Genomic DNA, 26,615 nt, shown 5'->3' on the forward strand with positions numbered 1-26,615 from the left:
TAAAACACTGGGTAGAATGGCCTCAAGAATGTTTGTAGCACAGTACAGAAGGAATATGTGTTTAAAATCCAGATCAGAACTTATGGCCTTGGGTGTGTGTAAATTCATATTGGTGGCTGTAAGGAGATGGTGATCACAAGATCAGTGAGACTTTCCAGGCTTTGTACACAGCAAACATCTTTACATCTTTTTCTCATGTTACATGCTGAATAAGCCACTACAGGAAAAAAAATCTAAAAAAAAAAAGTGTAGATTCTCTATCAACAATAACTGAAAAAAAACCCCAAAAACACACACACAAAACAAACAAACAAAGAAAAACCACCCAAAACCCCAAAAAACCAACAAAAACCAACAAAACTGATTTTAGGTTTGTTTTTTTTTTAATGTGCTGAGGGAACACGGAAAAGTAAGCTTGGGTTTTGTGCCACGGAGGGAGTCTCCTGTTTCTGGCCCTCTGGTCAGCAAAGTGAAATGATGGATTGAAGGAGATTCCTGTCCTGGTGGTTTACTCTGGGTGCAACAGAGTGCTTGTGCAATTTTCTTTTGTGAAAAAGAAAACATCTCTGTGTTAATGGTGGAGAAAAATGATTCTCCAAGTTTCTATGGGTCAGCTTTAGTTTTCTTTTTAATTTATTTTGACATTTATATAATAATGTTGTTTATGTGCAGAACACTTACCAAGGCCAAAGACTTGCCTCCAAAGAACCAGGAACTCTTTTCAGAGGTGCATATTTTAGATGTCATGCTATTAAATCTACCTGGGATCCCGTTATTTAAAATAAATAAACAATTGAGTCTACTGCCCTTGTATCTGTCTCTTCCAGCCTTTTCCTGGTAATAAAGACTGCTATAAATGATAGCTGAATCTGGTAATTAGACAAGACTTCCTTTTGCTGTTGGTTTTTTTTTTTTTTTTTACTGTAATGCATTTTGTCTGTTTACTGGCTTGAGGTCCCTTCCCCCTGTGAGACTTATCTTTTTAATGGCAGTCATTTTTAACATGCACAATTTTTCTGTAAGCATGACATTCACTATCTCTATAATAACAATCATTTGGCTTATGATTTAAACCATTACAGCACTGTACCATGCTGTGAGACTCAAATGCTGGCTTCACTTCTACATTGTTTATTTTCCTATCAGCATGTTGACAGTTCATAACTCTTGGCTACTTCCACTCTGAGTGCAATTTCTGAAAAGCTTTAGTGGAAATAAAGAACTGCATCAGACAATTTTATTATTTTTTTTTTTTTGGATTACTGTAAACTTGGTATCAAGATGCTGAACTGGACAGTCACTATAACATGGCACAAATTTTCTGGGAAATAGGTACAGCATCACTCTTTGAAATACAGGTGAAGTGTAATAGACAAAGATCAGTGGAAACCTTTCCACAAGCTATAGTCAAGCTGGGATATATTAAGTAATAAATTAATAAACAGATTTATTGCCTGGCCAATTTTGAGGGACATTTCTTTTCTTGAGAGTTTAGTCATGGTGGTCTATGAGAGCAAAGCAAATTTGTTTTACAAGTGATGGTTTTGTTTGAATTAGTGGAATTTGTTTTGATTATCTGAAGGTTCTAGAGAGATCTTTGCTGCCTGCAGTCATTTCAGAGATTTTCTAAAGGAATCTCTGTAGCCAGCCCAGGCAGCAGGAACAGGAGAGGGCATTGCTGGTAAATCTCATCTCAGGACAAACAGGCTCTGGAAACAGCACAAGGCTCTAAGTTCAATATGAACAGATGACTGGAATTTCTTTTTTAAAGTGGTTTTCATCTCAGATAAATAGAGTGTTGTTTTGTTTTTTACAGCTGTTTCCCAAGTTGTATCTCTGCCACGAGATTCTCAGACACATTTTGAGCCCTCTCCTATTAAAAAAAAAAACTCCAAAGAACTTTTCACGTGGAAAGGAATTATTTTTGCAAGTTATCCAACCTGAGGTGTATATATGTTTGACTTGGTCAAAGTTTTATGATGCAGGCAGTTTCTGATGTGCACATTTTTATCTTAATGAGCCTTCCCTTTAAAATAAACAATAATATTCTGGTCTTCTACATAAGTGTAGGTCTTGGTAATGACCAAAAATGTACACTAAAGCCAAAAAAATTTAATTGTACTCATTTTATTACACTCTTTTATTTCTTTTCTGGATTAGAGTTTGTGGTTTTTTGTAGCAACAATTTTGTTATTAAAATAAAAAATACAATGAGGGAGAACTTAGTGTCTTAAAGATGATTGAAGCTGCCTGTCATAGGCAGTGCAGAGGCAGAATTTGGTTTATGCAAAGATAAATTTGTTTAATAAAATCTCATTTTCCAGCCTTTAATACTAATGAGTTGGAGAGCTTCTACTTTCAGATACTAATGACTTATGAATATGTTAAACTGCACACCCCACATTACCTGGGTGTGCAATTAAACTTCAGGTTTGCCTTGCTTATACTTAAGCTTCAGGAATTGTGTGATCATTCCCTTTTCAAGAGAACATTTGTAATGTGTCTAGTTGTAGATAAAAGGCTTGACATTGTGTTTTGAGCATTTAGTTTAAAGGCTTGACATCTGGAGAAGTTAGAGATATTTCAAAATGGTTTTTTAATAAATCTGATGTCAGAAAACACAACATTTCAGAGTGAGTGACTGCAGTTACAGTCTAATTTTTACATGTGGCAGGTATTTCCTAAGGAACAGACACATATTTGTATATTTTTTGGAGAGGATTGCAGGGGCAGAGTGTGGGGATTTCATCTGAGTCAACTTTTTATAGATGACTTTTTGTGAGATGACCTCTTGAGGACACATTCAGTGCCTGCAGATAAAAATGTTGGGTTTTTTTCTCCAGTTTCTTAACTTCCTTATAAGTTTTTAGTGAATTTCTACAACACAAATTGATGATGTGTTTTGAAGAATATTTTATACCATTTTACACTCTCCATCATGTTGGTATGGAAATACTCTATTTCCCATTTTTCTTGAATTCTATAATTTGAATTCACATTCCTGTAAAGTAAGGAAGTAGGAGGAGGGTAGGGCAGAACTTTGAAACATTCTTCTTCCACTTGAGATTTGCCTTTGTTTTTTTTTTTGTCTTGAAATTCAAATTGTTGGGCAGAGAATAATTCGTGTTAATGCAGCTCTTACTCAGTTTGAGAGATCTCTAATGAGAAGAAAGTGCTCTGAGCTGGGGAACAAAGGGTGAAAAATGTCATTCTGCACATCAAATTTCCCAACACTACTCCTGAAGCAGGCAGTACATTAACTTTAAGAGAAAAAAAAAAAAAAAAAGGAAAAAAAAAAGAACATTTGAACCAGTACAGTGTCAATATGTTATAAAAGTCTCTTAAACCTCTTGTCATTTGGGATAAGGACATCAATAATAGTCATTGTCAACTTTCATTAAACTCAGATCATCCATTTTTTAGTCCCTCAGGATGTTTTTCATTGATATTTTCCCTGGAAAGAGAAAAGGCCCTACATCAAGCCAGTGCATAAAGCTTGATTCCTTTCCTCAGGGCTCTTAGTACAAGAGAAACAAATTATTTTAATTACTCTTTTTCTGTTTTCATTTCTTTTATTATGTGTTCGTTCAGTTGGTTTTTCTTCTGAGCTCCTCTCGGGTGCTTAACCTGTTTCTAGATGCAGAAGGACCCTTGCTTATTGATCCACATAAAAATGTCCAAGAAAAAGGGAATCTTGCACTTACAAACACATAAAAAAGGGAGATGTTAAGAAAATTATATCCACCCACACTTCCCTTTCCCTAAGGATTTGTCTCAATGTTTTTGCTGATATTCTTTAGTTTACACGTCTGGAATTTGGCTTTTATGTCCTTGTTAGATCCTGCAGGTTGAGTTACCAGCACCTGAGTTCTTTGGGATTCTTTTGGAAAAGACAACAAGAAAGATAAAATTCCTGGCTATGGCTTGAATTTGAGGTCTTTGCCAACACAGGAGGAAGGGGGCAGATGATTTTGAGCATGGATGTTGGTGTTCAGAAATCAGTATCTTAGACCTATTTGTCTTTTTCTGAAGAAGTGAAGGAAATTGTTTTCTATACAATGACCTATTTTATCAGATCTTGATAGAGATTTTGATAGAAGTAGATAAATATTCTCACAGAAAAAAAAAAAAAGAAAGAAACAAAAATCCCAAGAAAAGCCAAACCAAGCAAAAGCCTTATCAGAAAATCCCTTTGATAATATTTTTGCATGTCAGGCAAAGAATTTGATGAGTATAAAAGACACCTCTGCTTAATATAGGAGCTGGGGCACATGGAATAGTCCTGTAAAAATAGGCATCAGTGGAGTTCCCCATCATAATTAATTTCTTTGCTTCTTTGTTTTTTTAGTTTTGACTTTCAAAGTTAGGGGGTTTTTTTTGGTTGGTTTTTTTGATGAATTTTGACCAACCAATCCCACTCGAAGCTTCATTAGCGCGGTGTTTGCAGAGCTGGGGAAATTTCTTTCTCTGGTGTCACTTTTCAGGGACTCTTCAGGTGGTGAATGTACTCATCATCCCTCTTTTGTCAGGGCACGGGGCTTCATTTCAGCGTGCAAGCATTTCAAAGGGCAGAGCTGCTGGGCGAGGGAAGCTGTCCTGGAGTGGCATTATCAGCTCTCAATGCAATTGCACCTCAGGCCATTCCCACAACATCTCTAATTCCGTTCCCCTCTGACCCCTTTCATGGCAGAAAATGGTAGAATTGTGCAGTTGTGTCTTTGAAAAGTGGTGGAGAGCCTGGCACAATGGATTCCTTATAATATCCTAGAGGCAGAACAGACCCACAGGGGTTTTCAAAGGGGGGAAATTACACTGATCATCATACGGGGCAGTTAACTCTTATCTTCAATCTTACAAATAAAACATGGGCGTGCTTTTATATTCATTGAAAGCCACTCTATAAAATGATGCATGAAATGATCCTGGAAGTGCTGGCCTGGAAATACACTGTATTTTTCAGAACAGCTCAAATGCAGTGATTCCCTGTGAGCCTTTCTAGCACCAGGGCACCCTCTGACCCAAATCCTCCAAAGGGACTGAGCTTTGTGAAACAACTTAAAGGTCTCTGGCATCAGAACAGTGTAACACTCACTCTAAGAGTTTCTTGTGTGGGTGAGGAAATTGGAGGGACAACATTGCTCTCTAGTACAAATCACAGTATTGCTCTCTAACACAAATAAGAGATGTTTTTCTTGCAGAGTGGACTGGGATTGACACAGCCCTTCCCCATCCCCAGCATGGACACGATCTCCCTGCCTTACCTGAGCCATGTTTTGGTGGCAGTGCAGCCACTCTGGCACCTGGACACATCCTCCAGCTGCTGCAGGGAAGGGATGGAGCCAGAGGTGCCTGGGAGGAGGGAGGAGCTCTGCAGGATCCTGCTGAGTGCAAGTTTGGGGATGACTGACAAGCACCTTGAATTTATGTGCAGGTAAGCACTTCTCTTCCTCACCTCACTTTTTGCTAAATCCAGATCTAGAGCTTGATTTTCTTCTTATGACATAGTTGTGAGGACATGTAGTTTAGAAAATCTTGAATCAATTCACTTCTTTTTTGCTCTGCCTGCCCCAATTTAAAGCTATACTTACTGGGAGAAGGCACAGGGATCTGGGAGCAAAAATACATTCACCTCTTGGCTTTCTGTTGTAAGCATAATATTCAGAGTGTTTTTTGCCATATTAATGTGTAGCTCGTAATTGTTAATATTGCCAGTGATTTAGTGGTGAGCCTCTTAACTTTAAGCAATGCTGTGACTCAATCCCTTTCCCTGTAGCATTAAGAACTAATTTGACAGTTGCTACAGGCAAAGCTGCAAGATGACTCAGATTGTCAAATGTCCTTTGTCCTCGCAAATGCAAAATCCTCCAGCCAAGTTTCAAGTGCAGTTCCATTTTATTCTAATTTATTGTTCATTTCTCTTCTTGACACAGCAGCTCCCTAACGAGTCAGTACATCATTACTTAAATGCTTGCTCACAAAGGGCTCCTGTCAATCACTGGCACAGGACATCAGGCAGGAAGGGTTTCTGATCAAACTCTTTTTGAAAGGTCTGCCACAACCATGGGGAAAAGCTGAATCAAACTGGGGGAAGGGAAGGGCTAAACAACATTTATTTGTATCAAGCAGAAGAGATTATCTTAAATGGGCCTAACACTCTGAAAATCAAGTAGAATGAATTCGTTTCTACTTCTTAGAATGTGTATTTTTTTAAGCATTGATTATAAGGCAAGTGGTGGATAAAATACTAATACCAATGAGCAGAGCAAAAATGAACCATCAGACCATTCAGACCTTCCTGGGGCTGCAAAGAACCTTGGACTCAGCCAGAAAATCACTAAAAATAAAATGAGGGATGATTCCTCTGAGGGTGAATCACTCCTGGGTCTTCTGCATTAAAAGTAATGAGAGCATTTTAAATAATCATTTTTTTCTCATGTATCCTTATGAGTCATGATCTTGATTTTATTTATTTTAAAATACCCACAAGAAGAGAACATTCGTGGCTCAGTTTTTACAAACAATATGTTTGCTTTTAATTTATTCTAAAATATAATTGTTCTTTACACAATATATCAAAGCCTCCATCAGTTCAAGAGGTAAATGGCACAAAGGAATTGATCAATTTTAAATTCAAAATACTAAAATAGATTTTTCATTTTGTGTACCTCAATGAAAGTAATTAGATTTTTTTTTTCCCCCCCTAATCTGAGAGGAATTTAACGACAGTGTATAGCCTTGAACTTCCCCTGATCTCTGCACTGTGGCTGCATACAAATCAATAACACACTTCACTTACAAGAGTTTATGTCCTTGTCAGCTCAAAATTCACTCAGGGCTGTCACACTGAAGGTGAGCTTTGCACATCTGGATTTTTTCATCACCCCTGGTGGGGCAGGGAATGGGAGGGGGAGGAAAACAGCAATGGTTGTGATTCTCTGCCAACCCTTCCTTACCCCAAATCTTAAAAACAATGAAGTCTTTCTCACAAATGGGAAAATGTTGCACTCTCCGAGGAACTTCAGGAATGCCATTGCTCTGAGGGAGTGTCAGTGGGCTGGGCAGCAGGAACAGCTGACTGGGCTTCAGGTGAGCAGGATTCTCACTCTGGGCACTGTCAGGAGATCAAAAGGAAAAACAGTGGATGATGTTTCAATACAGCAATAACTCCCATGCTTAGAGACAAGGAAATATGGACAGTGTTATTTTGTCACTAACTTTTATGTGCCTCACTCTGAAATCACCTTGTTAGTTGCTTTAATATAATTCTCTATGCTGTGTTTTGATAAGAAAACAAAAAAAAATCCCCATCACAGCCATTGTGTGAAACTGCAATATTGCCATGGTCCACCATTTGGCTTTATGCACAGATTCTTAGAAATCTTGGTGATGATGATTATACAATCATCATCATCATCATCATCATCTTATTCTGAGGTGAAGAGACTTCAGAAAGTGAATTCTTACTGAGCTTGAAAAGAGCTGTGGCCTTGAGTCAGTGACAGGATCTGGGTTACACCTCCTTCTATAGTATGAAAATTAAAATTGTTTAACCCAGGAGCCCGAGGGCTGCTCTGTGTTGACCCAGAAACGGAGTCACAACAAGATCTAAACCCTTCCAATAATTTCAGGATAAAAGACCTGGCAAAAGGGTTAACTCTGTTAAGAAACAAGACTCTGAGAAAATGGTCAGGCTGAAATGCAGCTGTTACCATCAAACACTACATGTGCTACTTGTAGAATAAATGGGTTTACTTAGTACAAATTCCTCACCTCTTTGGAACTAAGGAAAATCAGCAATTCTGTAAACTCCAACTCTTCCCCATCTTGTTTCCAGGTGCTATTAAAAAAAACAACAACAACAAAAACCCAACAAAACACATTCCCTAAACTGATTGACTTTTGTCAAGAGCTCTTTCAATGTCACAGAAATAGATTTCATTGGTGTTGACAGCCTGGCTTGATGCTAAGCTTGTATTGAAACCCTACCAACAGGAAAAAGACTGCTGAGTTGAACATAATGGTCATATTAGGGTTTTTTTTCAGTGCCTGTCTCTGTGGTGGATGTGATTTCCTCTATTTTGACCCCAAGAAGCTTTTTACAGCAGCTCATTTAAAGTTCATGTCTCCAAAAGGAAAACAGTGGAAATACAAAAAGTGAAATGATCAACTGCACTTTTATTTCGAGCAGCCCTCCCACCGGCCGTGGGCTCTGCGGGGAGCAGAGATGGGAAATCAGTGCTGCCCTTAAAACAGAGGAAATGTCTTTTCTAGCATAATATACATGAAACTCCCCGGTACTCTCCCTCTCTGTAAACTACTCGAGGGGAGGAGGTGCAGATTCTAACGATGTGGAGAGTGCTCCTAAATGCCTGCCCTGCTCAAGCTTCCCCTGCTGCTGGTGTCTGGTGCTGTGCACTGAGCATTTCGTGGCCTCCTAAGGGGCTCTGAATAATGCATCCATCAGCAACTTTCACATCCTCTGAGACCGTTGCCATTTGCTAAAGCAGCTTGGTTCAGGGCTGGAATTGAAACCATGCACTGAACTGGTATTTTTATATTGGCCACTCTGAAAGTCTGGCCCCAGCTTTTCCATGTGCTCTCATCTGCTTTTTCTACACGGTTTTGGGAAAAAAACAACAACAAAAAAAAAACTTGAAAGAGTCCAGCATGGCCATTCCCCAGCCTGGTGCTGTCCCCCAGCAATCTCTGGCCATGCAAACCAGGGGAAGGAAATGAGCTGTCTCCCTCCTGCACTCAGATTATTTCCTGGATGGAATTGAAGCAGGGCTATCACTCTTTTTATTCTGTTTTGGTTTTTTTTTTACCAAAGTCTGGCCAAGGGCAAGTTCCCAGTCAATAATCTCTCTGTACACTGCCTCCCTGTGCTTCTGTTTCCCTTGGTGGTGGGGTTAGGAGGGGTATCCTAAAACATCCTGGGTTGGAAGGGACCTACCAGGACCATCAAAGTCCAAGAGTTTCCCATTGAATACAATCCCATGGTCAGAAAGGAGCATTGGAAACACAAATATTTACCAGTTCCACCCCAGCCTCCCACTCTCCTTAAACAATCCTGGTGTGGAAAGGGAAGGACAAACCCAAAACTCTGCAAAACTGTGGCAACATGGGGAAAGTTCACAATTTATTGGTGTCAGCTGGGTACTGTTTATTCCTGGAGTTTGCTCACATTTTTGCAGAAGAAGCAGAACTAAGTTACACTTTTGTCCTTAGCTATGACTTTTTGAGAGTGTGACTCAGGCATGGTAGGAAACTTGTGTTTAATATTCCACTTTGGTAATGATGTGTGCAAATCTGTTCCCCTAACACCTTTCTAGATTTTTTTTTTTTTTAACACCTTTTTCCCCCCATTTGTACAGATGGGATGTGGTTCAAAGAGTGTTGAGAAATACAGTTAATTGTTCAAAAATACTTTTAAAATGCTGTAATTTGTTACAAATAAGTTGAATTATAAACAGCAAAATTAAGCTTGGTACTAATTTCTCTTGTGTTCCTCCCAGTTGGCAAAAATAGAAAATGGCTAGTCAGCTTTCCCATTGTTTACATAGTTTTGAGTTTTTAATTAACATAATCTGCTTATTGCAATGTAGCTGTTAATTGCAGCCAGTTGAAGGAGAGGGGTACAAATTGCTGTTTATGTAGTAGAAGAAGGAGCCAAATAATTAGGGAAACTGTTTCCCATATAGGAAATGACAATATTTTCTTTCTTTACACGGAAACATAAATAAATCTGTGACCAACTGTTTAGACACCATTTAAAAAGCACTGTAGCAAGGCGAGGAACTTCAATACATTCAAATTGGTTCATTTCTCCATCAACTTGCCTAAACACATTTTTCTTTTTAATGAAAATGAAGCTTCTGTTAAAAAGAACTTCATGCTCAGTTTTGGGGATTTGGAGGGGAGGGTTCTGTAAATTCTCTCTGGTCAGTCCCAAGACTGTTCTGCAGCACAGCCCTGGACTTTAAATATCTGAGACTAGCCTGAATTTTTATCAGAATGAGTGTCAAGGTCTGTGAGTGTTCCAAGGCTATTTTAGTGTCTTCATTATTGGCAATTAAAATGATGACTGTGTAGGCACTGAGTATTTCTATTTATTTTCTTCAAAAATGATGGGGTTTTAACAAGGAAAAAAAATAAATCAATGGTTTTGGCAAATATTCATATGATATGCCTGTCTCTAAGCATGCTTAATTATTATATGTGACTCTGCAGGGGAATCTTGGGCAAAGAACCATTAATTTTGACTTTTTCTGCAAACCTAAGCAACAGAACCAAACCTAATTACAGAGCTGAGTTTTGTCCCAGCCATATAATCCACTGTGTGAGTTTTACTCTTCTTCACACTCGCACTGCAGCCAGTTATGGCAAAGGTTATTACGTATTCTAATCTCATAAAATAAAAAGGAACAAAAAGGAATGCTGTTGAGATGACTTGGTTCTCTTTAAACACAGCAAGCTTTGCTTTATGCTAGAATGAACAATGATTAAGAAGGTTCGACTGCATTATTAGAAATCTTTAATTGCAAAACGAGGAGCAGCTATGTATTTTGTGAAATGTAATCGAAATCACTCGCAGGAGCAAATTAAATATATTCATGAGTAAAAGTTCCAAATATTTTATCTGTTGACCTTTACCATGCACTGCAAAATTGGTGCTGTTGCATAACTTTAAAAACCATCAGTGTTGGACTGTGGGGCCTGATTCTGGTTTCTCTTACACCTGATGTAGTTTGAAGCTCTGTGAGTGACAGTGCTGATCCTTATGGCTCAGAGATTGCCCTCATGCCCACAATAATACTAATTTCTGATATTAATAACAAGGATAATGATTATTGATCTGTTCCAAATTACACACTGCTTTCCCAGGCTTGGCTCCTGAGTCAGGGAAATGGGTGATGGATTGATGGCAGGATAAAATGGCACCTTGGAAGTAAAATTTATACTTTGAATCTTCCAAATCATTGTTGCCATGATAATTCATTTTATTTTGTGACAGAACACCGGGGTCTGCAGTGAGATTTAAGTCAGGCTGGTGCTACTGAAGAATGTCCTGATGAATTGTGTGCAGAGGATAATAGATCCTGGGAAAAAAAAAAAAAAAAAAACAAAAAACAAAACCAAAAAGAAAACCTAAAATGACCATTAATGCTGTTTTTCAGGAGAAACAGCTCTCTTATTTACAGGATGTGAAGAGAGGTGATAGAGAGCTTTTAGACAGAAAGTGAAACAACTCTTAAAGCATCCTAATGTCCCGAGAATATCACCTTGCCCCCCTCTTCCTGGTTCTTTATGATTCCAATCTCTTGTGAGTGAAAATGCTACAATGAAATATATTATCCCTTTTATTGTAAGGAGAGAGATAGAACACTTACCAAGCAATTTAAGAGATGCAAGTGAACCTAATCACTCCTGAAATCAAAAGAAGTAAGGAGAAAATTCTTTTTCCCCTTCTTTTGCCTGGTAATGGATGTGAATCCTTAGTTTTGGACTCCTTTCACCATTCTGTCCCAACAAATGAGCACAGGCAGGGAATAGATCTTCACATTGCTGCACTGCTCCCAGCTCAGAGCTGCCACTCCTTTATCCTCTGCTCCATTTCTCTGGTGTGTCACCAACTTTTCCAGGGGTTATCAATCGGTGCAGTGCTCAGAATGGTTCTTCTGGAACTATGCTGATGAAAAATATAAATGTGAGGTGGAAAAAGAGCTCGATATTCCTGACATGCTACACAATTCCTTCACTTTTGTCTCTTTTTTTTTTTTTTTTCTTTTTTTTTTTCTGTCTGCATAAGTGGGTCATTCAGCCTTTTGCACAACAAATCCCTGGGATCAGGACTGCTCTTCTGCCCCCAGGGTAATTGGTAGCTTAAGTATCAACTGGTTAGAGACAGGGTAATTTAAGGAGGTCAAAACTGCTGCTAAATCAACATGGTTGAATGCTTTATTTAAGTGGAGATAAGGAGCACACGGGAGTGTTGCTGAAATCTGAACCAGGGTTTCACGGACTTGGTTGGCTGGCACTCACAGGCAGAACATTTTAGCAAAGATTGTGAAAAAGTACAAATCTCTTCTTCAGCTAGAGCTTGTTCCTGTGCCAGGCTCTTTGTTTCCAGTGGATTTGTGGTGAGTGAGTGACAGCCACCAGCATCCCCCAGTTCATTTTGTTGTGGAAATTGGTATAAACCACAGCACTGACAGTTTGGAGCAGATTAAGCAGCATTTTTAAAGAAAACTATAAGACCTTTTGGCAGCTTGCAGGTGAGAAGGAAGCTATCTGCATGTGCACAATACTCTGTATTTGATTAATTTAAATTGCTAAGGAATCAGCATAGGATTTTTTTATATCCCAAATCAAGGGAGCGATTGAGATTCTGTTCATAAGATTTTCTCAAAAACTCAAGGGATAAAGGAAATAGTTGCTTGATGCATTGACATCTTTTCAATTCAGATGGATTCTAATGATGAATAGGAACATCCAGAAACACTGATTTTGTTTTATTTTCACTTTTAACACGTCTTGGTAATAAACAAGCCCTATGAATAAATATACCTGCTAAAACAGTGAAATGGGCTCTGTGGCATTGAGAGTGTTCCTCCCCTTGCAGTGCAGCAGCTGGAAAATTATGATCCAACCACAGTGCCACAGTTCCCCCCCATGGAGCACTTTTGCAGCAAGACATGTGAAAAGTAGGAATAAGATAAAATGTTATTGTAGGGCCATTGATCTTGTGCTACCTAAAAGGAGTGAATACAGGTGTCAGAGCTGACAAAGTGCTCAGCTACCCCAGCCTATGCAAAGCTCAGTACAGAACAGTGGGAAACAGCCTCATCAGATCTTTGCCCAAATTATGGGGGGGGAGGGAGGGCAGGTGAGCTTTAGAACCAACAGGGTTATAAAAGGTATCAGGTTCCTTAAAGCAGCAAAGCCTGGATGACAACTGTGAGTGCATTCTCTATGAAAATAGGAATTTCACTTAAAATTTAAAAAAATTGCTTTCAAGCATCAAGTGTCCCTGCCAGGTAATGTCATGGAGTTTTATTATCTAGTTTAAAGTCCTAATACAGAGGTTCTGGAACACGAGTGCTCATACACAATTATCTATGGGGACTCCAGCAGTGCTGCTCATCCCACTCTGGGGACAAACCCACCTGGGTGACACAAACCCTAAGCATCATCTGAAGGGACATTTTATTTCTATGCTACTCAGTGATAACAACAACAAAACAGCAAACAGCAACAATAATAGCAGTAATATTAATAGTAATTATAATAGATTCTTTCCCTCTGCAGTCTGTATCAATCATTCTTTTCCCCTTTACCCTTTTCTTTCCTTCTTTTCCCCTTTACCCTTTTCTTTCCCTCTTCTTCCCATTCCCTGCAGAGTGAAGTCCTTCCCACCACTGCTGTGTTCCTGCAGAGGCTCAGCAAGTCAGTGCAACTCATCCCTCACCACCAAACCAGTGGTAAGTCTCTTAGAATCACTGATCTTTCTGTTTTGAATAAGGCTTTAAAATATTGAGTCTGAGGCTTGAGCACAGCACTTGTGCCACATTCAGTGCTGACAGTCAGAGTTAGAAGTGGAGCAATCCACTGACGGGAATAATTTGGAAGTAAACTGACAAATTCTGTCTGGTTTGATTTCTTTTCTTTTCCTACCCATGAATCATTCAGGAAGTGACTGAATATTCTCAGAACACACCTTGCTTTCTCTCAAACAGGCAAGATTCTCTTTTTGCCTCCTGCTCTGATGACTTGGTGCCATTTGGTGTGATTTTGATGAAAAGGTGGAAACCCTTGGCTCACACAGCTCTCCTCTCTCCTCTACAGCTCTGCTTGCAAAGGGGATTCTCTGTGGCTGCCAGCACTTCTGAGTTTCTTATCAAGAGACTGGTCTAATCTAATCTAAAGCCCTCCAGTGAGAGGGAGTTTATATCACTGCTGTCTGGGAGGAACTGATGCTCAAAATCCATATGTGGTTGTTTTATTTACATCTGGCTGGCAGCTCACTGAAGGAAGTGTACTTGGATGTAATTTTTCTGCCATTTTCAGATCCAAAATGAGACCTTAGACAAAGGAAAATGCATTTTTTGGGGGGAGTGATGAACATGCCATGAGAAAATGAGCTTTCTTTACTTGTTCCTGTCCCTAGCATGAAATATCAGATAGAAAATGGAGAAGGTTCCAGTCAAAGACTGATCTGAGGTGAAACCCAGTGTGAGACCCCCTCCATCACTTAAAATATTCAGGATAAATCAAGCTTGTCCATAGCCATGGGGTAGGAATATCTGCACAGCTTTCAGCTTGAGTAAAAGATGACTTTTATGTTAAGTCCAGCAATTCAAGTTTTCCATTTATGTCTTCTATGTGTTTTTCAGATGCTGTGGTTGTGGTTAGGTTTAAAGGTTGAGGTATTTTTTCTCTTTCCATAATCCATGCTTCCTGGTCAATGAGATTAAGCAAATTGACACTAAATAAAAACTAATTAAATAATGTGATTATAAATTGTTTCTCCTCAGGGAATAGATTATAAAAAAGTGAAAATAAATGGTGTCAGGATGCAGTCTGAATCATAATAATAACAAATTCTTGTAGCTTTTGGCTGCCAGTAGGCAGCTACCAGCTGAGTCAAGATGCACCCTCATCTCCTGCCCATTGCCTTTGAGCAGAAGTTATGGATTAAGTCTGACAGAGTGAAAATAAATGGGAGAGTGTAGCTGAAGCCAAGCATTTATCAATCCTGGTTGTACTCTTTGCAAGGCAAGCCTGATAGAATTTAATAAGATAACAAAAAGCTTAACGGTGTCTTCAGGATGTCAAAATATGGATTTATGCCCTGTATCCATGGTACTACTCTTAACTTGATGAATTTTAAGCTGTTTCAGGTTTTGGGTTTAGCATCCTTAAGTCAGTAGGTGCAACAGGAATTATTTTTTAGGTACTAAAGTGAGTACCTGTGCATGCCTATGGCAGGGACATTCCAAAGTGCCAGGTATCATAAAATGGGGGAAAGAACAGAAGAAGCATTGGGATAACAGATCTGCTCCCTCATTATGGGTCATGTTGTGCTTTAAATTGTCCAAAAGCTTTGTTTCAAGCAGTTTAGGGATTAAACTTGTGAATGCAGGAAGAGAGAGACCCACAGTAAACTGAAAGAATATTTCCTTACCTTTTTTTTTTAATTGCCCTTTTGGAACAGGAGATGTTATCATGGCCCCTCTCCCCTCTGTTCTTCCTTACATTTGAAATGAGCAAACAGGATTCCAATATCAGCAAGGTTATTTTTCTATCCCTTATTTAGTATCTTCACTGGTTACCACACCTTTGGCTCCAGTGAAATTCCACTGTGTGGATTTGGTGATTTTTGAAGAACCCTGTGAATTTTCACAGCACAGAACATATGGGCCTGGCTGCTGCCTGTAGCATTTCTCTCCAATGAAAGAAAATTAAACAATTGCAGGTGGGTTTTGTGCCTGTGTGTAATAAATAATATCAAGATATCAATCATTGGTTAAGGTAACCTTTTGGATTACACAGAAAGAATCCCTGTAGTCTCTCAATGACTATTTATCATTCTTTTCAAGAGTGATTTTGATCCAAATCGATTCTTTTCTTGTGCTGCTCTATTTTTATGCCCTAGTCCATCTTTAATACACACCATGGCACTATCTGTTCTTGAGCATGCAAGGACTTTGATGAATGTACTCCAGCCACCACTGTTTTTTCATACCAGGCATCTATTGATTCTCATAATATCAACTTTCACCACTGGCACCATTTGTTAGAATTCCTCTGGCTGCTTTTAAAGGCTGCCTGCATTGGTGCACAAACAATTCAGGTCTTCCTCAGGATTCTCTGTGGATTCTTGGATCAATCCCACCTGCCCTGCTCAGGAAGGACGTGCCCCAGTTACTCCAGCTCTTCAGTGAGGTAGGGCACAGCTCTCCCAGGTCAGCCCTTGATGCTGAGCACAGAGATGCAGTGAGGAGGTGACAGTCCTGACAATCCTGACAGACATTCCTGACATTGCTGAGCCCAATCTCCAGAGCAGGAGGGGATGTTTAACACAGAGGAGCCACTCAGTTCTTTTTGTCAGACAGGAAAGGAATGGTTTTGCCTTGATCTATTCCAGGGATGATCAAAGAGCAGATTAAAGGGCCCAAGAGCTCTGTTCAGCCTTTCTACATCTGTGTGTGGATAAAAATCCTGCCCTGCTGGCAGAGGTGGAGGCACCTCCACCCAACCCAGCTCCTTTTTTTGGAAACACATCCACGTGTTTCCATAACTCCACACCTCAGAGCTGATTGAATCGAGCTGGTAGCAAGTGGCTTTAGGCTGGAGGTTAAATGAAAGAGGTGCAGAATTTCCATCCCATGCCAGGGCTGCTTTCCTGCTCCACACCCACTGCCAGGGAAAGGAGAATCCCAAGGAACAGGGGGAATTCTCAGTGCGGCAAAACCAGACAGAGTTCTGCAGCACAGCTTTTCCTGTAGTAAACAACTGCATCTTATGTAGCCATGAACATTTTCCTGTTTGGAGACCATCTGGAAAATACCTTGGCAGCTGCATTAGAAGGAATAACATTTAGTGGGGAAGCCCACAGCAGCCATAGCTTTAAATTGTTTAAGAATGAGGGAACTGAGCAGCTGCCCCACATGCAGGGAATGCATTTTCCATTCAGTTCCTCTGTTCTTTGGTTGTCTCACAGCCTTCTCGGCCTGCTAGCCCCTGATTAAAATTGTTGGAGTGATTTTCCAGTACTGTTTTGTGATAAATTGTCTGTTATAAACCCGCTCCTTTCACCACCAGCCATTGCAATGAGTGCTCCTCTGGAGTTTGATGTATGAGGCACGAGGCTGTGTTTCTAAAATCTATTTTAATCCACTGAAATGAAAATGTGACTATTGTTAAATGCAATTTTTACTAACTTACAGAAATATTACTAATTATTAAGGAGTTAGGTCAAGTCTTTCCACTTTAGTAAAAGTGCCAATATATCTTAGTGATGTGAGAGTTGATAATCATCTTTTTCTTTATTATATTTATGGAGATTCCAGATGAATTTATCATTTCATCAAAATATCTGTTTTTGAAAACGAGTTAAGAAAAGGAATATCATATATACAATTCAGTTGCATAGTAATAAAAAAAAAAATAAAACCAACGAGATCCACAAGTTTTTCATAAGTTCAGCACTCTTTCCCTTTGCATTTATTATTCAGTGGGTGAAAAAAGCTTTTCTCCAAAACAGGTACAGATCTTGTTTTCACCCTTGGAGAAGAAATGCCTCCAAAAGAAGTCTGTAAAAGTTGAAAGGAGAGCAAAGCTGACCAAAGGTTGAGGACAGTAAGTGGTGAAAAATGGCATTTCTGCAGAAGAAAAGAGAAACCCAGGCAAACCAAGATGCTGAACCTGCTCAGTACAGTTTGGCACAAACATTGATTGCATTAATTAAGTCTTTTTTTTCTTTCCTGAATTGAGCTCTTTATGGATGGCATGCTTAGAAGGAAGCAAACAAAAATATATTCTATCAACAGGCTTTTCCTTCCTCTTTTCAAGCCTATTGAAGGACCCATATCCTTCCACTTGAGTTTGGACTGACCTTTATGTGCTTCATTTCAGTTTAAAAACTCCCTAACTTGGGTTCACTGTGACTGTGGGATAAACATCAAGGTGAGCATGGAGAAAGACCAGTTTTAAAGAATAATGAGCTAATTCCATGCAGTTCTGTCTCCAATTATTACTTCAAACCCACATTTCTCAGTGGCGTGCAGTGCTTTCCTTCCTACCTGAAATTCTTATTTCTTTCTGCAGAAAAGGCAGCAGTGGCTGGGGTCTGATATCTCACCTGATCCCTTAATGAAAAATGGATGTGGTCAAATGTGAAAAATGTGACAAGAGCTTCTGACAAGGGAGCAGGCTGGCCCAGGGGACAGGCTGGGGCTGGGTGACACCTGTGCAGGGACCACGTCCTCTTTTGTTAGGTGTAAGGAATGGAGCTTGCACTGAACCCTCAGGTCACAGCCCAGGGACCTGCAGGCACCTCCCAGAGCCAAGGAAGGTGCTGGGGGCAAAGGAGAATTTGATGGAGGGTGCTGTAATTCCCAGGCAGCCAGGGAATGAGTCCCGAGGAATTCAGAGCAATTCACAAACCTGCAGCAGGGAATGAGGAACTGGAGCTGCAGGGGATGGAGCAGCAACAGGAGCCAGCACTGAACATTGTGAGGGGATCAAATGTGCCAGGAGATAATCACCTGAGCAGCTTTCAGGGGAATAGAAAGCACTGTTCTGCTTCTTGGGAAGTCAGATAATTTAAAGAGCACCCGTGAGAAAAGCTCTGGTAACAACAGGCTGGCACTTGGACTTTTTGTGTTGTTTGAACAATATTAAGGCTGAACCAGAACCTCATCATTTCACTGAGCAGTGGCCTATTGTAAGTCACAGATTACAGCTCAGAGAAGAAAAGAAATACAAATAGTAGGATTTATAGAAAGCAAATAGTCATTTTGTCTATTAAGGGAGAGTCAAACTCAGTGCAAGGGAAGGGTGAAATCAATATGCTGTAACTCATAAATGTAAAGGCAGTATAGAAGAAATATGAGATTATTTGAAGGTGAACTCACTACAATGATCACTTTATTTTTAACACAGTAAGTAGTCTAGTGGTTTCAGTAGCAAAGATGAGAAGTTTATAAAATGTAATAAAACTCTCAGAAGTCAGAGCTTTTTCTTGGGTAACAACACAAATTTTTTTTGAAAGAAACACTGTCAGCCCTGTATCAGATCCTTCACTGTTCTGGATTTCCCTTCCTGTGTGTCTTTCAGGAAGAACCAGACTATTAATAGAGCCTTCTTCATTTGATTAATCATTAAAAGAAGGGCTGTGATTTCTTTTGTTCCCTTCACAGGAATCCATGCAAATGTAGGTTTGCACCTTCATTCTCATGATTAACAATTTCAAAGGCATGGTCTATCTGATTATTTAATTTTTTTTACCCTGAAATGCAAACTCAACAATAACATTATGAACATCGAGGAACTTTTACTTCGGATTTACTTCAGTCAGGTCCCTGGGACTGAATTCCCATTTACAGCTGGTGTGAAGTAAAGCACAATAAGTGGGGAAAATAAGTTCATATATATAGGGTTCTTAAGATTGAAATACTTAAAATAATAAAGATCTTGGACAAGGTAATCCAAGTAATGAAATAAAGATCTTGAGATCTTGAGCTACACAGATTCATTGAATTTCATGCTTATTCTTTATTTCAGGTTATGTGCTGTTTATTCCTTTGTAAGGCTGGGAAGTCTGAATAACCTGCTTTTAAAGGTAACATTCTAAATTACAATATCAATGTTACATTCATTTTAAACCATTGCAAAACATACTTACAAAGCCATCGCTTCTTGGTGTTGCCTTTGAATGCCTTTCACTTCTTTGCCACAAGGAGAAAGTGAGAAGCAGGTAAGAAAAATGTGTTTATTTCTCCCTGAAGAAAACTGCAGGAAAAACCCTGAAATGGCCTTGTCTGTAGAAAGGACCTTTAGACTGTGAGGAGCAGCACAGGACAAAGAATGAATCTGTTTGTCCCTAAGTGCAGTGAAAAGCTGAACAAGCTGAGATCAGAAGCTAATCCATGGTGGCACTTGATGTATCAGCAGCTCATGTGAAATGACGAGTTGGAGGAAAGGCCATGAAGGCACCTGGCAGGTCACCTGGGAAGTGACAGAAATGGGGAAAAAATAAAAAGAAGAAGGGAGAAAAAAAAAAAAAAAAAAAAAAAAAAGGAACCAAAGAGAGGAATAGAGAAATGCTCCTTGCAGAAATATTTCAGATGGCTGTCACTGAGCCAAGTCTGGACTGGTAGAACCTGCAGGAAGGTGTTGCAGGTGTGAGGTGGAGGGCAGAGCTGGCTGGGTGAATACCGAGCTGGGAGCTCCCAGCCTCTGCTTTCCTGGTGACAAAGCTCAGCAAGGACAATCCTCCTGGGGCACCTAGCTCCTGGTCCTGTCTTTGAGAATAAGAAGCTGCAGGTTCCTCTGCAAGGGCAGCAGAATCCCGGAATATTCTGAGCTGCAAGGGACCCACAAGGATCACCACGCCCAGCTCTTAAGTGACTCACACAGGGCGAAGGAAGGGATGGCAGAAGTGACCACAGGAATGTCTTGGGGAGATGCTGGGACATCTGGGGACAGGAGGGGCTGGCTAAGAACTAACCAGCTAAGCCAGGTTGCCGGTGGATAGCTTTTGCCACCTTCAGTGTCTCACAAGAAGGAGTGCAGCTTGAGTAGAAGTCGATAGCTCTTTGTCCCTTATCCCTTTACCAGATCATCTCAGTGAAAGTGCTGCTCTGTAATTCTGCAAAGAAATTGCCCAGGAAAATCAAGGAATGCTAAACTTAGCAAAGAGAATGTTTCTGAAAGCTAATGGAGGGAGGAAAAAAGCCAATGGCAAGAGCAAGGCAGAGCTTTTCACAGCACTGTAAAGCAAAGGGACAGAGATGCACATTTCCCATCCTTGCAGGTCACTCCTCAGTGCTTCATCCCGAGATGAACAGATCCTTCAATAGTTAACTCAGCCAAGGGAGATTTCAGATCAATCCTCCTCACTCCAGCCATGCCTCCTGCCAAATCAATAACGCCTGATGAATCCTCTGTCAGCCCCCAGCACAGGCAGAGTGGAAATCCTGCTCTTTCCCAAAGTGCCTTTGCAAGCCCCTTGGACGAGGGGTGCTTTTGTGCTGCTCTGCTGCATGCCAGCACTGAAGCCGAATTCCTGATGCTGCTCCATTCTGCAGAGGCAGCACTGCACTCCTAACCTGCACCTTTCTGCCCCTGCAGGGTTTAGCAAGAGCTTTCCTAGTTCATCTGAGAATGAATTCAAACACACGATCTATATAGCTCTCATCTTTAATAAAGTCTGGGGGTTTTTTATTTAGGCTCTGCTTTCACAGCAGCTGCAAAGTTGCTTTTCAAAATAATGCTCTGATAATTGGATTTTTTTTTTTTTTTAAGTGTAAAGTTCTGTAAGCAGTGCAAGATATCTGAATTAAAACTGAGTTTGTCTGCAAAAACTAGGAAAAATTAAAAAGTTGGAAAGATCAGATGGTTCACATTCATAAATCAAATCTCTTAATTGCACTGAAGTACTAAAAGAAGAAACACTTTTGTTAACTTGAAAGTTAGGATGCACTTTTTTGGGAATTCAACCCTTTTTGATGTACATATTCCCAGTAAATCTACGCCTGATTCTAATATACAGTTGCATTGTCCATAATTAAAAATATTTGACAAGATGCTCTTTTAAAAATCCTCAGTAATTAATAATAAATATCTCTTTTCAACAGCACATGAATCCACAATAATGAAATAAACCCGAAGTTACAAGCACAGCACTCCAGCCTGTGCAAACAGACTTGGCAGCTCTAAGCACAGATTTATGTCTGGAAGGATGCATTCTCCTTGAAGATGTTTGTGCAACCTACTTATCAAAAGTAAGAGATTTCCTGGAGATTTCCTTTAATTAGCTGGAACAAGTCGTTAGTAAAACAAGCAGCTAAAACCATAAGCATATAAGCTACCATGGTTTATTAAAAAAGCAATAATTAAAAATATATCCTAAAATTCAAGAAAGGTGTGACCAGGTTCAGTAAAAGCTCTTTCTGTGGACAACAATGAGAGTGTAGGAAGAGAAAATTTAGCAGTCTGCCTGGAAAGATAATGAGAGGAGAGGAAATACATGACCCATGCTAATATGGTTTATGTCCCTCCCCTTCCCAGTTTCTGAAAGCCTCCATTTATTCCTGTGGCAATTAGGAGTCATCATCACTGTCAATTATACTTTTGCACGGAGTGAATGGAAGGTCTTTTCCAAAAAAAAAATTCTGATAAATCAGATAAACCCAAAGTTTGGAGTGCAGTGATTTTCCTGTGAGTGTTTTGAGCATTGGTGTGATTTGAACACGAGGCACAAGGTGACTGCCAGGGTTACAGGGGACAGGGGCTGTGTCCCTTCCCTTGCCCATAAAGAGAATTTGTGCCTCATTCCTCTCTCCCCAGGCTGAAATGCACCCCTGTGGTTCTGCACTGTGAATTTTGACTCAAATGAAGCTTTGTGTAATAAGATTGAAATTGTAATGACTCATTATGCCAACCTTTTTTTGCTGGTATTTTACACAGTAAGTGCAGGGTCCTACTGCAGAAAATCCCAGCGAGCTGGCAGTGGGTAAGTGCAAAAAAAAAAAAAAAAATACTGTGGAAACTTCTCCTAAATTCTTAGCATGACCAGAGATCCAAAAGGATGATTTGTGTGAGTGAGTGCCCTTATTACAGCCACTATCATCAGTTCCAGATTCTCTCCTGAATCCATCACATTTAGATCCACATCCTCACTGGCTTTTGGTGGGACCAGACTGTCTTCTTTATATGGGCCTGGTTTCAAAGTGTTATTTTTCAAGTTTGTTCAGACATTCAGCCATGCACATTCACACAGAGCTGTTTTCTAATAATCCTTTTATCAGCCTGAAGCTGAAACAACTTTCTTTCTTGCAAGGATCTGTTATGGAGAGTTTCTTATTAGTAACTAGATGCTGACATTGATTTCATTAAAAAATAAGCACAGTCCCCAAGAGCTTTTGATTTCTTTTTTTTTAATTGCATAACATGTAGAGTATAAACATTAACTGCTTTGCTCAGAACTGTACCTCTTTAATTGCCTGAATTAAAAGGATTTCTGGATCAGCAGTTTCTCTCATTTTTGGTACACATTGGTGGCATGTTACCAGGGTACCTCTGAAACTGCTAAATCTGGCTGGGGCTGAAAGTGAGGTGGAAAAATTATTTTTGTGTGCTCTGTAAAGAGTGTTCAAAACCATTGCTTACAATACCAAAGTAATGGCTATTCTGTGCAAGATCAGCTGTAGATAAATGTCTTTTCTTCTTGCAGCAAAGTAAAGGAATAGCTGTGTCTTGAGACACCATTTTGTGTCCAGTGACTCCAATAGACAAATTTTGTTAATTTGCACCAAAAGGTTAATTGATTCTAAGCCCAGAGTGTGGCTCTTTTGTGTCAGCTTTTTAAAGACAGAGGTTAACAAAACTCTTCAAACACACCAAACACTCTTCTCTATGTGACTCCACATCCATTTACACAGGACAATTCTGGCTGGTTTCTCAATTCTGGTGCTCCCTATTCAAACACCCATAGGAAGTGCAAGCAGTCTCCTACTCATTTCTCATCTGAGAATTTAATAGCAACAGTTAAATGACTTAATACTATAAGAAAGTGGGTTGGGGAAGTGGGAGGAGGCTGAAAAATTGACAAAGGAATGGGAAGGAGAGCTGAAGCTTAAAGCTTCTTGTAGGACATCACTGTAGCTCTTGTGACTCTGTATTTGCACTCTTCTTAAGAATCCAAATATTTACAATTGTAATTGACAGCCAGAGAAGTGGAAAATATCAATATCTAATAGCTGGTGTCCTTGTTCCTGTTCTCCCCTAATGCATTATTTCCTAGGAAATGCCATCACTGAACAAACCCCACATCAGTGGCTTCTTATTTCCCCAGCTCCTCCTTGGATGTGCTTTTCTCATCCCCACAGAAAACTCTGTTGCATTTCAGGATTGGTTGATTTATCTTTCTTTTTGCTGGCAGCTCCTCCTGCTCTCGTTAGTACAAGAAAGTCTAATTGTGCTGGGCAGCTCTGTCTTGGCAAGCAACTTTGAAATTATATGTGAAATGCAACTAGACATCACTAATTCTACTTTTTAGGTAAGTTTTTCCCGTGTGAATGATGTGTTTTGCTCCTTACCTAAAAAGACTCTGTGTTTTTTTAAGCCTTCTGCACTGTTATATCAATTAAGGTATATAAAATACATTCTTACAACGAATTAGAAAATCCATGTGAAATTTATAGACGTTGATACAGAAGAACCAAACAATTAATTTCTGCTCAATCCAGTGACTCAGTATCCAACTTGTTTCCTCAGTTTATTTTTATATCAATGTCTTAATTCAGGAGCAGGCAGGGAATATATCCATATGTTTTACTTCTTTTGTAGAATTAACTTAAAGGAAAAGAAGAAAAACACAAAAACCTAGGACTGCAGCCTTGCCATTTTTTTTTTTCCTGAGAGGATCATAAATTATTTAAAGTTTCTTCATCTTCAGAATGCCCAGATGAATGCTCTGAGATATTCAAAGGCTAGAAGCTGGAAGATTATACAGGTGATTCAATAATTCTTGGCAACAACTAAAATAAAAATCGTGCTTTATTTTTTATATTTTAAGTATGAGGGATTCATTTTTCTCACTTAATTTTCCTCTGTATCAACAAATAATTTAAGACATATCGGTATTAAATATGACCATAGCTGAAATGCAAATATATGGGATAATTCCAGTTTTAGTTTCCTTGGAAATTCTTTTTTTTTTTGCTTTTTCCACTTGGTCCTTTATACTTTAAAAAGCAATATTCCTCGTGTGAACACTGCTAATTAAGTCAGGCATTCATATTTTTTTTCTATTACTACTTTTCTTGATGTTTATTTAAGAACTTTGCAAAGTTGAATACTCAAGGTTCCTTTTCAACACTTGCATTGATTTTCTTTTGTCTTTCAACAAACAGGCAGCAACCTGTACTCAACATGGAAAAAATAACAAGCAGGCAGGAAAAAATAACCAGCATCAAATAGCAAAATCAACATTTTTATTCATCTTGTAATGAATACTGTGAGCAAGCCAAGATCCAGCTGTACCCCAATAAAAAAGCAGAGGCCTTTATTTCTTGAATAGCAATGACATCATCAATAAGTGAGGGGAGAGGGCTCCTAAAAAATAAGAAATAAATTCGAATGGAAGCTCTTTAGGTTTTTCAGAGTGCATTAATTACTTGAGTTCGGGTGCCTGTCCCAAAATTGGCTGCAAATGTAAATCCAGCAGGGTGTGGGCAATGATTCTTGGTTCTGAGTGAGCACTGTCCCCTCAGTGCAGATGTGCAGCTGGGGACGTGCCAGCCCTGTGTGCAGGTCCTGGCAGGGCACAGATGGCCTCTGAGCCATCACACAGAATTTTGGGTGTGCCCTCAGGGCTCCCAGACCCTCTGGGCAAAGCTGTGTGAACGGAGCCCAGAGCTGCTGATGTGGGCATGGACAGGAAGGTGCCAGGACGAGGGGCAGGAGATGTGGAGAGAATTTTTCAGCCTCATCACTGTCACAGCTCCCTGAGAGGAGGGGACAGCCAGGGTGGGGTCAGGCTCTGATTCCAGGCAACAAGTGACAGCAGGAGAGGACATGGCCTCAGTCAGAGCCAGGGGAGGTTCAGGCTGGGCTTTGGGGGGAATTTCATCCCAGAAAGGGCTGTCAAACATTGGGAAAAGCTGCCTGGGCAGGTGGTGAAGTCATCACCCCTGGAGGTGTTTCAGGAAAGCCTGGACGTGGCATTTAGTGCCAAAGTCTGGGTGACAATGTGCTGTTGGGTCAAAGGCTGGGTCTGGTGACCTCAGAGGTCTTTTCCAACCTAATTGATTCTGTCAAAGCCTTCCAAGGTTTGATAAGCTCTGGGGACTGCCTGGCTGAACCTGCAGAAATGGGTAAAGCTGAATTTGTCTGCTGAATTTGTCCAAAGCCAGCAGCACACAGCAGTGTTAAAAATGGAGCACAGCCATGGAGGTGGAGGCTGCTTTATTCAAACACAGACACCAGTACCTCACACCCCTGAGCCTCTATGGATGTATCATATTATCATATATATATATCATATATGGATAGATCAGTAATTAATAAGAAAGACTGTATTTGATTAGCAATACCACAAATTATTCTGATTTTGGTTTGTTTTTTTTTTTTCCTTTTTAAATCTTAACCTGAATCAAGGGAAGGCTAGATCATCACTGGATATAATGCATTACCATTAACTTCATCAAGCAATTTTTCTTGTACAATTTTGCTAGTCCAGACATTCTAGCTTTTACTTTAATTGAGTTTGTTGATAAATCTGTCATGACATGCTCTCTATTTATGATCTTCCTATAAAAATTTTTTTCTATGGAATAAAATTCATTCCATGAATGGGATTAGAACAAAGCTTGTACATTGTTTAATCAAGTATTCAATTGGTTTCTAACAAGCAGTAGCAATGACTTAGATTGGTCCTCTGTTCATTTATGACTTTCCCATTAACATTTGCAAAACAGGCAATGAGAAAAAAAACCAAAACATATGTTGAAATCACAGAGTTCAGCAAATGTTTTCACTAAATATTACTGACTATGTTCCCTGTTGAAATGGAATATTCTTCAGTCAATGAATCCAGTAAATAAACACAGAATTGCCTGTGGTGCCTTTTGCAGCAGAATTTCAGTTTCCACCCTTGTCCCCAAGGCCAGGGCTCGGTGCTGGGGACGTGTTGAGTTTCATCAGGTCGTGTCTCAGCACATCCACGTCACTTTGCATCTGAGCAGATGTGACAGAACATAACACACTGCCCTGTGCTGCTGCAGTGGCTACCCCTGACCAGGGAGATTGGAAAGTGGAAGCAGAAAATAAAAAAAAAAATCAGAGTAACAGCTAATTTTCTCACAGGAGTCAAATAAGTGGAGTTC

The 26,615-nt window shown here is 39.7% G+C and overlaps 1 long non-coding RNA gene across 1 annotated transcript in view; it reads left to right on the top strand.

Moving 5' to 3' along the window:
* The window catches only part of LOC148222134 (uncharacterized), a 50,892-nt gene that overhangs the window by 19,023 nt on the left and 5,254 nt on the right, over window positions 1-26,615 (top strand). The window contains exons 2-8 of the long non-coding RNA XR_015806672.1: window positions 5,199-5,431; window positions 13,400-13,481; window positions 17,267-17,361; window positions 19,288-19,345; window positions 21,363-21,509; window positions 22,195-22,240; window positions 23,669-23,785. This is a non-coding gene — a long non-coding RNA (uncharacterized LOC148222134). The remainder of the gene's footprint in view (window positions 1-5,198; window positions 5,432-13,399; window positions 13,482-17,266; window positions 17,362-19,287; window positions 19,346-21,362; window positions 21,510-22,194; window positions 22,241-23,668; window positions 23,786-26,615) is intronic.

The sequence above is a fragment of the Sturnus vulgaris genome, chromosome 14, assembly GCF_052056855.1.
Source record: "Sturnus vulgaris isolate bStuVul1 chromosome 14, bStuVul1.hap1, whole genome shotgun sequence".
NCBI classification, from domain to species: domain Eukaryota; kingdom Metazoa; phylum Chordata; class Aves; order Passeriformes; family Sturnidae; genus Sturnus; species Sturnus vulgaris.